The sequence below is a fragment of the Ursus maritimus genome, unplaced genomic scaffold (assembly GCF_017311325.1).
Source record: "Ursus maritimus isolate PB19 unplaced genomic scaffold, ASM1731132v1 scaffold_16, whole genome shotgun sequence".
Lineage (NCBI taxonomy): Eukaryota > Metazoa > Chordata > Mammalia > Carnivora > Ursidae > Ursus > Ursus maritimus.
Window position 1 is genome coordinate 40,525,155 of NW_024424008.1, and position 11,005 is coordinate 40,536,159.

Sequence of the window (11,005 nt, forward strand, 5' to 3'; positions counted from 1 at the left end):
TGGTCTCTCATGGGGAGTGGTTTAGTATCAAGCCAGCAATCACCTGCAAGATAAAGGATTGGGAGATATGCAATTTCCTTAGAAGACAGGAAAGTTTTAATTACATGAAGCCATAAAACATTAGCTTCACCAAGGACCCAATTCTCTTAATTACAAGTGAGGAAATTAGGAGCCAGTTCAGTCAAGCTCAAATTCCCACAACCAGCTAAGGGTAAGGGCAGGATTGGAGCTCAGTATCCCTAACCCAAAGCTCTTGCCGCTGCATGGGATTCAAATTTTTGCATTTCCTATCTTCCACATGTTCCCTTAGTTGACTATCTCTTGCCCCTTTTCTGAGTATTCTCCCCCTAAAACAATGGATGGGGTTCGTAATAGTGCCTTCCCATGGGAAATGTTCATAAAATATTTGTAACATGAATAAACAATGGTGTACCTGGAAGCATTCTACTAAATGTTTCTCGAATCTCTGACTGGCCCTTCCTGTTACTAAAGACTTGGATCTGGATCAGTTAGTTCAGATAGTGTGGACAGCAATTCACCTGGAGCTGGAGAATGCAGAGCAATTGTTCCCCCCCACACCCCTTTTTAGAAATGTGTCATCCTTTCCTCTATTCTCAGGATTGTCCTTCATTTGAGGAATATTAAATATTGCAATTGCCTTCACGTAATCACACCCCCAATGACAGGTCAGTCTCTGGCAGCGAATACTTTTACCGGTGGAGAATTAGACAAAGTGACAGGGTTAATTCCCAACAGGACACAAGGGTGTTGGTGGTGTGAGGCTCTCGTGCTCTGGGAGGCACATCAATTACTTCCCTGACAGTTCGAAACGAGTGGGGGAAGGGCTTCATCTGTGCCTAGAATATTACCTCCTCTCAACATTTATCAAGGCTTTTGAGGCTCTTCATCATGTGAGTGGGAGGAAATCAAGGTGCTTTCTTCAAACCCGGGTTTGGAAATTCCATTTGTGCGAGATTTGAAAATGATTGGGTAGAAATGAACTCCAAACGTGAAAGGGGAAGACATGCATTAACATGCCCCATGCAACTTGAATCTGTTCTTCTGGCAAACCTCACCAAGACTCGTCAGGCACGGAGGGAATTATCAGCCTATCAAGTGGAAAGGTGAAATGAGTTTTATCATCTTCTCACTAAAATGACAATTCTAGTGTCAAGTTTCATTTGGTTGATAAATGTCATGTGGGAAGGGACAGCAGCAGGCCCATGGCCTCTCTTGGCTGGCCTGCCTGCAAGATGGCAGAACTTGAGGGGAAGATGCTATGAGTTGGAGAGAAAGGCAGGTTGCACTTCGTGCTCACCTGAGAGGAACTGAGGGATCAATGAGCCTAAAAGACAGCCATATTGAGTTCCAGAGCCACCTCTAGCATATAAATTTATGTCCGTGTCAATTTATGTCATCCGCCACAGCGAAACCATTGACAAATCCCAATGGGGGATTGAGAATCTTGATACTGCCTTCGGCATCTTGGTTCTTTCATACCATGGATGCTTTGAGTATTTATACCAGATATAAAATGGTTACTCAGATTCCAAACAAGTGCATACTGTTCCATATCTAGTATGTGAACACCTTTTTTTTTTTTTTAAATAGGGAAGGGCTAATTAATGCTTAACATAAGCCAACTTCAGTTGGTACTCAGGAAACTTATGTTGAATGAAAAAATGCTGAGTGAACACAGTGTTAGAGAATTTGATTCCTTCCTTTAACACCTTGCTACTTAAAGCATGGCCCACAGATCACCAGCAACCTCATTATTAGCAAAATTGCTACAAAAAGTGCCATATCCCACTGGGCTCCCTCCAGACCAACCGAATCAGAGTCTGTATTTTGCAAAATCCTCAAGTGATTTGTATGCACCTTAAAATTTAAGAAACTCTGCTCTAAGACACTATGCCCATGAGTTGGATGGTTTATACCAGGTAAATAGTATATCTTTTATGTCTTCTAATCTTAATTATGAAGAATCTCACAGACCTACATAACTGAAAGGGGCAAGTGTGTGTGTGTGTGTGTGTGTGTGTGTGTGTGTGTGTAGCACAAAGCATAATCACACCATTTTCTAGGGAAAAAATGTAGCTTTTAAAATAACTTAATGAAAAATCTCTCATTTCTCCTTTCAAATATTATTATTGATGTATCAACATGCCTGGATTCCTTAGAGGGTTTTGAACTCCTGGCAAGTAAGGATCAGATTTCAGGCATTTCTGTATATCACTACAATTATGCGCCTAATGATGGCTTTAAAATGCTTATTGAATAGCTCAGACTTCTGGGTAAAAATATTCTCTCTCATAACACCATAGGTTTTTTTCTCTAAAACACTAATTACAATTGATAATTATGTATTTCAGGGCTTGTTTCTTTCATGTCTGTTCCCTCTGCTAGGTAGCAAACTAGAGGAGAACAACACAAGGTTTGATCACTCACTTTTGTATTGTGTTTGCCAAATCAAGAAGGGCAGAGTGGTCACTGCGGCAGGAATTTCACTGTGTCAAAGGCGTACTTAATCACGTCATGATTTACCTTTCTACTCGGAGGAAAAAAAAAACCTTCTTTATACACAATCTCTTTACAAAAATCCTACTTATATAAGAGTAATTGTAAGAATGATCAACAGTTGAGCTGTCGGTTTCTGCCCCCGGACCGCTTAGCAGATTGAAAATGTCCATTGCCTCCTCGAAGCCCCAAATTGGGCCTTTGTTTGCTCCATCCACCCTCACCTTCAGAAAGAAATCGTTGCCAATTCTCCGAAGTAGAAACGTTCAGTTTCAAGCCCTGAGAACAGTCAGGTGTCCCCCCGCCCCCAGAACTGCCCCCTCAAAGAAAGCCGTTTGGCTTCCACACGTCTGCAGTACCAGCTCCGTCCCTAGATTCTTCTGCCACCAAACCAATCTTTCCTTTCCAGTTGTTGCTCCTTTGTTGGTGCACGAGCACTTCCTCTAGCTCCGGGGACTTTGGGTTTCACTCTGTTCTGGCGCGCCCGCGCGCGCGTGTACGTTGCTGTGTGTTTGCGGTGTTTCTCTCGCCGTCTGCCCCCTTCTGTGGGTGTTTTTCTTGATCTGAAGTGGAACCGCTGACTCTCAGTAGCCCCGATGTTTGTGCAATTCTCTGCAGAAATGGCTTCAAGTGTTACCTTGCCTGCTCCACTTCGGGGCAACCACAATGATGAACAGGCACGAACCCCCTGACACATGCACTTCACCTCCCAGCCGGGCCGATAAGATCAGCAACCATCAGGCTGCAGGCACGTCGGTGCGCTCTGCACAGGAGGTGTGTGGGGCACTCCGCACTCCTTCAGGAGGGGCTTGCTTGCGCTGCCACCAATCCCCCCGCGCCCCGCTTCCAGGAGGGGGCGGAGAGGCACGGCTGAGTTTCCAGGGGGGTCTGAGGGTGCATTTCACACACACACAAACGGGGTGGGAAAGACTGGTTGTTTATTTGCACCCTTGGCGATTACTCTACCACCCAGAGCAATAACCCAGAAAATGGCTTACCTGGGGGGCATTTACCCTGAGCCCCATCCTGCGCTACGCTGTTTACAAAATAAATATATAAATATGCTCTCTGAGCCACCTCTCTGCTCTAAAAGTCCCTGTGCCTCTGAGCGGCCGGGCGGAGTCCCGCAGACGTCAGCATCTAACCCCAGGCGAGAACTCACCACCCCTGGAGCCGGGTTCAGGTGGGTGGTATCTGTGGTCGTATTTCTGATGGGTTTTTCAAATTTTTATTTTTCACATTACAAGGATTCCTTGTGACTCAAAAGGGAAGAGTAACCCTCGACTGGGACAGGATTAGAGAGTAATTGTGTTGTGGGCCGGATTATCTGGGTGTCATCTTCATTACAAAAGTCATGCTCAGTAAACTCCAACTGACATTGCCCCCGGGCATGGAACTCTCAGTGTCAGGAACCTGATAACCCGAGAAGATGTGAGGTCCAGGACTGGATGGTGTGGGGGTGGCTCAAGGGACTTTTGTTCAGTTGAACTGAGGGTGGTAGGAGGCGGGGATTTTTTTTCACAGAGCAGGAAATTGAGGCAAGGAGCAGAAGACTGGATCAAGGATACACAGTGAGTCAGCCACACAAGAAAGGTGCATGGCAAGGGAATGATTTTCCCCCTAACTCTGCAAAAGACCGCTCGCTGGTCGTGAGAAGAAATTGTTCATTAAAAAAAAATTTTTTTTTTCAGATAGACAACTATTATAGTTCACTCAAAAGAAGAAACGAATGGACATCTGCAATGTTCCAGGTTCCTTCACTTAGAATGGAGACTCAAAAGCTATGAGAGAAGTTAGGCAACTTGGCCGAGGTCACTAGGCAAATCTGTAGTGGCAGAGGTCACTAGGCAAGGAGGACGTTACTGGGTATGACCGTCCTCCACGCTGCTGCCCCATGTCTGACGCGCAAAACAGGCAGACAAGGCTTCAACTCTGCCCCATGAGAGCTCACACTTTTTTTATAGGGTTTTTGGCTGTCCGTTCCCAGCCTGTGAACCGAGCCTTTTTTCCATGGGGTCAGTTTAGGCTGGGAATTTGTAGAAGTTCCTGCATAGGGGTGTGCTGAGGCCTTTCATCCATTGGTCACTAGGCTCAGCCACTCTCCTTAGCCACAGATGGTTGGCCCCATGTGCAGGCCCTCGTCCTAACAGTACCCTATTAGTAACTGTGAAAGCATCCCCTGTCCCTCCTGCAAGGCCCAAAGAAATCCACCAACCATCATCGCCACCTCAGTAGCGACAAGAAGGAAATTGGGGGTCCACTTACCGGGCAGAATATTCTTATAATTCTAAAAAGAGAACAAATGCAACAGGAAGAACCATAAGCAAACTTCTGGTAGGCCTATGGCACTGCTTATAAGCTTTCTGGATCCCAGAGCCCAGCAAGGAGACTCTGGGCTACCTAGGCAACCACTATGCCTGGATATTGTTAGGCTCATCCTGGGAAGGGCAACTCCAGCAAAGGAAGCCCCACCTCCTGAGAATTTTGCACTGCTCTCTGGTCCCACTCTCCCTTGGCTTCTCTGCATCAGCTCACACTTGGCCTGTTTCCCTCTTTCCAGACTGAGCTAAAGGTGCTAACTCTCTGCTGCTCAGAATGGCTTTGGGGCATTATTTATCACAACTGGATCCATAGTTCCCAGACTTTATTAAATACTCACACTTCTGACCTTGACCAGCAAGCCTACTGCCTGCAACTCTCACAATGCCGGATTCCAAAGTTCCAAAGACTGGACCAGCTGAACCAAAGTCTTGAGAGTCTCCGGGGGAGTTTTTCCTTGCAAAAAGAGTCAGAAATTCCTGGGCAGGAGAAAAGCGAAGAGAGAGCTGGAACACCTAACTTCTTGTCCCAGTTTCCTTTCCTTCAACACATAATCAGCAGTAGGACAAAAGCCATTTACACATATGTAAGAACAGAGTCACCTCTGATTGTCTCTCAGACACCTACTTTCTTCTCTCCTCTCTACACTCCTCCCTCCCAGAGAAGCTGGAAAAGTTGACTGGGCTATGCGATCTTTGTGCTTTCGGAAGCTTTAGTATGAGTCACCCCAGTGCCAGATCTCTTCAAAAATTTTGAACTGCAAAAATGCAAGTTTCATCCCCGAGGAGAGTGGCCATTCAAATACTTCAGGTCAGGAGGGTTTTGTTTTGTTCAATCACAGAGTTTCAAAACTGCCAAAACCCTCGGAGTTTCTCTTGTCTGTCATTATATAAGAGGTAAACTGAGGCACTGAGAGGTGAAGTGATGTGGCTTTTACGGAGGAAACTGGACCTGCTCTCTGGCCTGGGAGCTCTCTGCCAAACCCACTCACGACCATCATGGCAGGTTCCTTCTTTCTTTTTATTGAGTGCAGCATAGGAACAAGCATTCTTGGCTTTAAAGCGATCCAGCATGACTTGATGCTCTTGTCACCTTTCCCTGCTTGTTGTTCTTGTATTCAGTTACAAATCTGGCTCTGACCCTTGTTGAAAGGGGTCATTGAAAGTGGTAAGGAAAGAGAGAGAGAAATAAGCTTGGTCATGACCCAATCAGTCCATGGTTACTAAGTTTCTCAGGAACGGAGCCCTTTTCATGAGGTCGAGAAGTGGAAATGGAGGGAAAGCAGGAGCCATGGAGAAAAGATCCAGGGAAGGGGGAGACACCTGGCAACCCCCTCGTTCCAGAGTTGCAGACGATCCCAGTGGCCCATGCTGGGCCCACAGACTAACCAAAGCACAATGGGAAAGCAGTATCCACAGAAAACACTGGTTGCTGCAGAATTCTGGTATAGATTTGACTTCTTCACTGACTAAAAGAGACAGGAAGAAAGAAGAGAATTTTTAAAACTGTTGTTAGGGATGTCTTAAAAAATAGTTGTTCTTAAATTTTAGAACTTACTGAAAATGAGGCTTCTCCCCTCCTCCAACTCCAGAGAGATTTCATATAGTTTAGTGTGGAGACCAGAAATATCTTTTTCTTGTTGGTAGTGGTGTTCATACAATCGTCCAGTAGTGTTTTTATGGTTTTTAAAAAATTTTTTTTTAAATAAATGGTTTTCTGTAGGAAATAATTTTAGATTTACAAAAAAGTTGCAAAGATAATATTGAGAATTCAGTATAGTCTTCATCCCATTTCTCCTAATGTTACTTTGTTAAAAAACATTTTTTAAAAGATTTATTTATTTATTTGAGAAAAAGAGAGAAAGAGCAGGGGGAGCAGAGGGAGAGAGAGAGGGACAAGCAGACTGCACACTGAGAACGGAGCCCGACACAAGGCTCGATCCCATGACCCCGAGATCATGACCTGAACCGAAATCAAAAGTTGGATGCCACCCAGGCGCCCCTGTTACTTTCCTTCTTTTTTTGAAGTTGTGGTAAAACATTCATAACATAAAATTTGCCACTTAACTATTTTTGAGTGTACAGTTCAGTGACTTTAAACACATTCACAGGTTGTATCATCATCACCACCATCTGTCTCCTGAGCATTCTCATCTTCCCAGACTGGAACTCTGTACCCATTAAACAACCACTCCCCATTCACCCCCTCCCAAACCTGGACACCACCCTTCTGCTTTCTCCCTCTGTGAATTTGATGCCTGTGGGTACCTTATATAAGGGGGATCATACGATATTTGTTTTGTGACTGGCTTATTTCACTTAATATAGTGTCTTCAAGGTTCATCCATGTTGTAGCATGTGACAGAATTTCCTTCCTTCTTAAGGCAGAGTAATAATCTATGATGCATATATAATATATAATCACTTTATTAACACTTGGGTTACTTCCATTTTTGCTATTGTTAACAGCACTGCTACGAACGTGATACACAAATACCTGTTTGGGTCTTTGCTTTCAGTTATTTGGGGTATACCCAGAAGCCTAATGTTAATTTGTCACATAACCATGGCACCTTACTGTTCGCTAAACTACAGATTTTATTCAGATTTCCCTGCTAAAATATCTTTTAATAAGCACCCCAGGGGACTCTGGTTTATTGAGCTAGGGTTTTAGAAATATTGATTCTTTTTTTTTTTTATGATGGCTTTAGCTCAGGAAGGAGTGCTGGCTATTGGACCGACAGTCAGCCCCTATGCTGAACCCAGAACAGTTTCAGTGGTGGCCTGATTGCAATTCATTGCCTTTCACTGGGCCCAGCTTGCCAACTTTCCAAGAAGAATGATGGCACGGATGGCTTGAGAAGTATCTGGAGAATGCTAGAGAGAAGTTCGAGCATCTACAGCTGTTCTGTAGGTAAGAACTTCCCAGACAGCAGCTATCAAAGAAGAAACTGGCCAGCATTTCTGAATCTTAGAAGTGGACTCATTAACAGCAAAAAGCCTTGAAAGCAATGTGACTTGAGGTTTCCTCTGTCTCTTGTTTGTCTGGCATTGTCAGAACGCAGGGTCCAGGCAGGTGACATTTGCCTTCCATAGTCACTGGGCTCAGAATCACAAGAAATGTACTTTGCCTGTAGTGGGTGGGATATATGTTTCACTTGAGGAAGCACTTCCTGATATGACAGTGGTGACCCAAATCTTTAGTGCCCTGGTTTTGCTTTCCCAAGTGAATGAATCTTTTGTAGTTTCTCAAGTAACTACTGATAGTTTTAGTGCTTCATTTACTCAACAGGTATTTATCAAGAACAAAACATGTACCCGAACTCTGTGAGGCCATAAAGATGAAGGGATTGGTCAGCTGAACCTCTACCTTTAAGACCCATGCAGGCTGGTGAAAGAAACAGGTGCCTACGCAAGTACACTTCAGAGCAATGGTTATTTCAAATTGCAGGTTATTTTTGCATGAATTAAGTGTGGTTTTGACTAAATGTCAAGAGGCCTAGGATCCTTTTACAGCAGCATCAAGTCCTTACAAAGCAGCATGGGAGTATTTTTCTGTAAGAACCATCTAGACGTGGTTCTACAGCAGCGAGCCTCTAAAGGCAAACATTGAGACTAAGTCCAGGCGATCCCTGACTTATGACTGTTCAGCTGGCGATTTTTCAACTTGACAGCGGTGTGATAGCAATATACATTCAGTAGAAACAATCCTTCGAATTTTGAATTCAGATCTTTTCCTGGGATAGTGAGCGATCTGGGGTAGGATCCTCTCTCGGGATGCTGGGCAGGGGCAGAAAGCCGCAGCTCTCAGTCAGCCAGGTGATCGCCAGGGTGAACAACCCATATAATTACAATGATTCTGCACCCATTCAACCATTCTTTTTCACTTTTCATACGGTATGCAATAAATTCCATGCGATAGTCAACACTTTATTAGAAAATAGGCTGTGGGTTGGCTTATTTTGCCCACGTGTTATCTCATGTAAGCCTTCTGAGTTCCTATAAGGTAGGCGAGGCTAAGCTATGATGTTGGATAATTAGGTGTATTAGGTGGATTTTGACTTAAGGCATTTTCAACTTGCTATGCGTTCGTTGGGACCTAACCTCATCGTAAGTCGAGAAAGATCTCTACGGTGCAGAAGAGCTTGAAGCTCTATGAACAAGTGGAGCAGCATTATTACTGCTGCTCCAGGCATATGGTATTCTTCAAGCATTCTATCAACTCAGCCTTTTCATGAAAAGATGTGGGAGAAACTGGAAAATGAACCCAGGGGGCCATCTTTATGACGCTGCTTTAGACGTACACTGGGATGTGCGTTTCACGGTGGAAGCGTGTGCGACCCAAAACAGGCAACCCAAGATACTCCAAGGAGGTATTAAAACAGGGAAGTGAGGGGAATTCAGAGAAAGGGAAGGACCTGGGCTGAAATCTGGTTTGGCTTTTATTCATCTCAGGGACTTGGGAAAAGCCCTCGAGGGCCTGTAACAAAGGTAGAGGTGGTCATGACCTCAGCACTAACATCTTTACATCTTTTTGGAGAGGTGTCAATTCCTGGGGACCCCCTTGAGGCAGCCCTGACTCAGAAGGAAACTCATCAGCTACTACATCACATCATCACAGACCACTTCCTGAAGGGCTTTGGGTTTTCCCTAGAAGGCTCTTGTTCATGTATAGATCCTGCCAGGAACAGACAGGAGATCTTCTAGGCAGGCCAATTTGAAACTGAGACCTTCCATGTGATAAATACACACACCATAATACATAAATAAAAAACAACTACAGAGCTAGGAGAAAAAGGAACAGAGTAGAAGTTGGACCTTTGTGTATGTGTGTGTTTGCATATATATACACACAGACATACCCACACTCACAATTTATTTATGATCTATGCCTTATAATGCATTTGTAAAAGGTAGATGCAAAAGTAGGGAAAGAAAACACATCTCTAGAAGGGGAAGAGAGAAAAATCAGTGATGTAGGTCAGCCTTTCCCAAATTCGTGGGTTTTGTGGTCATAAGTATTATGCAAAGACAGAATTGTGTAATCAAATAAACTCAAGAAAGGTTGGATAAAACAAATTCAAACATTGTTGGCCCTCTTAGAATTGTTAATATGCTAATGGAATTGTAAATCTCATTCCTCACACTGGTGGCCATTAAACACATGTTTTTTTTTTTTTTGAAAAGCAGCTTTGCAGTAGCCATCTACAGAGGACCCCTTGGGAAATGCTGACCTAAGCCGAATGCAGTTGCTTTGTTTGAACATTAGTTCTGCCTGGGCTTTCTGACAGGCAAGGCAATTAAAGAAACATGATGGGTTATAGCTTTTTCATCAGATAAAAATCTATTTTTGTTTCAGATTCTAAGTTAAAATGAATGTTTGGACGTAAAAAGTTTATTGAACTGCATAAAGAATTATCTCTTCAGCAATAGCTTCATGAAAAATGTAGAGTAATAATAATGGTAAGTATTATTACTTGCTGGGTCCAAGCCAAGGACATAACCTGAAAACTTAACTTAGGAAAAGATATTTTGTATTGGGGAAGGGGAGTAGGGCCTGTTGCTTTCTAATAACCCCATTTGGTAAACAAACATTATATTTAGAATACCTTGAACTCCTCCTTGAATACTAATTCATTTCTCTCTGATTTGGACAGGAGTTGGAATTCACTAATTACATCTAAAGTCTATAGCTGGATCCAGAGCTGTTTCCGGATTGAAGGAATTTCCAGAACCTTTTGATACTGGGTCTGCAGATGACAAAGTTTGGGCATTCTATTAGGCACTTGAGGAGCCTACCCTCTTCTTTCACCTAAATAAAAGAAATTCCAACCTGTCCAAAGATGCCCCTTGTGGGGATCCTGCGGTCAAGACCAAGACTTTCTCAAGAAGTCATCTTGGTTTTGCTCAAATGCTCTGAGGGGTGCTTGAGTGAATTGTACAGGTGGATGGGGTGGCTGGCTGACTAACCACAGCGAACCATGCCGTCGGAGTTAAGGAAGAAAGATACCATCCCTTTCTGATGGTAGAGAGTTTCTTAGAAAGTAAAGAAATGCAGACAGTCTTCACAACAGCTCTCTTATCCCCCTGATCTCATTACTCCTTGTTAGCACAAACCATTTAGGACAGTTATAGTGAAAGTCCTGATAAGGAGGAAGTGATCACTTTCA

The 11,005-nt window shown here is 43.7% G+C and overlaps 1 long non-coding RNA gene across 1 annotated transcript; it reads left to right on the plus strand.

The window, feature by feature from the left end:
- Positions 1 to 2,509: 2,509 nt before the first annotated feature.
- LOC103660662 lies at positions 2,510 to 10,671 on the plus strand. Its single transcript, XR_567851.2, has 4 exons — positions 2,510 to 3,700; positions 7,547 to 7,749; positions 10,195 to 10,298; positions 10,493 to 10,671. It is a non-coding gene; the product is annotated as an uncharacterized LOC103660662 (long non-coding RNA).
- The last annotated feature ends 334 nt before the right edge of the window (positions 10,672 to 11,005 follow it).